Source organism: Dunckerocampus dactyliophorus, chromosome 10 (assembly GCF_027744805.1).
Source record: "Dunckerocampus dactyliophorus isolate RoL2022-P2 chromosome 10, RoL_Ddac_1.1, whole genome shotgun sequence".
Classification (NCBI taxonomy): Eukaryota; Metazoa; Chordata; class Actinopteri; order Syngnathiformes; family Syngnathidae; genus Dunckerocampus; species Dunckerocampus dactyliophorus.
In genome coordinates this window covers 1923603-1924634 of record NC_072828.1, presented here as the reverse complement: position 1 = coordinate 1924634, position 1032 = coordinate 1923603, and positions in this window count along the sequence as shown.

Here is a 1032-nt window from a genome sequence, read left to right as displayed (position 1 = left end):
TAATGTCATTTTATTAGCATTGAGTTGAAATATTCAGGACAAATAATTCTAGAAAAGAAAGTTTTAATATGATGAAAAACAAATCAAAAAAAGTTGTTTTATATTATGGGAATAAAGTCATATCATAAAATTAAAATGTATGATTATTAATTTATCATTTATTTGCTAAGCTGAAGTATTTAGAAAAGAAGAACCCAAAACAGCAAATGACCGGAGGGGAAAAAGAGCAAAGAGTGACGCTAACATGAATTGTTCCGCTCCCGCTAACCTTGCTAGCTCGGCACACGGTTAACAGTTTCGCAACAAAGACTTTGCAGTTCCATTTTTAGAGCCTTTACTAAGTTGAATCACTGTACAACTAAACATACAGAAAGAAATCTGATTTACGCAGCACATAAAATGATAAAACAATGACGTGACACCTACAAGAAATGCATTCAAACAAACAGGCTAGCTGAAGGCTAACTGGTGTAGAAGGCGCATTATACATGCTAGCGATTAGCATTAGCGATTTTTTTTAGGGCAACTTTACACCCCTCCAATATGATGAACATCTCATTTGATGTATAAAACACTTGAGAAATGTACTACAGACTTCCAGGCAAACACTTCATATATTTATATATACTTCATCAGTTGCATCCTTTCATTTTTCACTGTGTGGCCGTCGCTGGGAAAAGCAAGCGAACAACAAACAACATACCGTATCTCATCAGGACATGTTTGTGTTTTAAAGGTGACGCTCGTGTCCCAGCAAATCACCTGTAAACGAGCGTGTGCTGCGTGTGTCACGTGAAGACGTGTTGGTCGTGTGGAGGGAAAAGTCTGAGCGCATCTTTTGTGGGGACAAAAGAAAAGAAAGAAAGTCTTCATTAGCCGAGGCCTCCTCCTGTGGCCGTCAATGAAACGGACATTTAATACAATTAGTTGTGCAGAAAACATCTGCCAATCAGGATTCCAATTAATAACCCTCCTCCTCCTCCTCCTAATCTCCTTGTTTCACCTCCCTCATCCCTCATCCCTCCTCCTGCC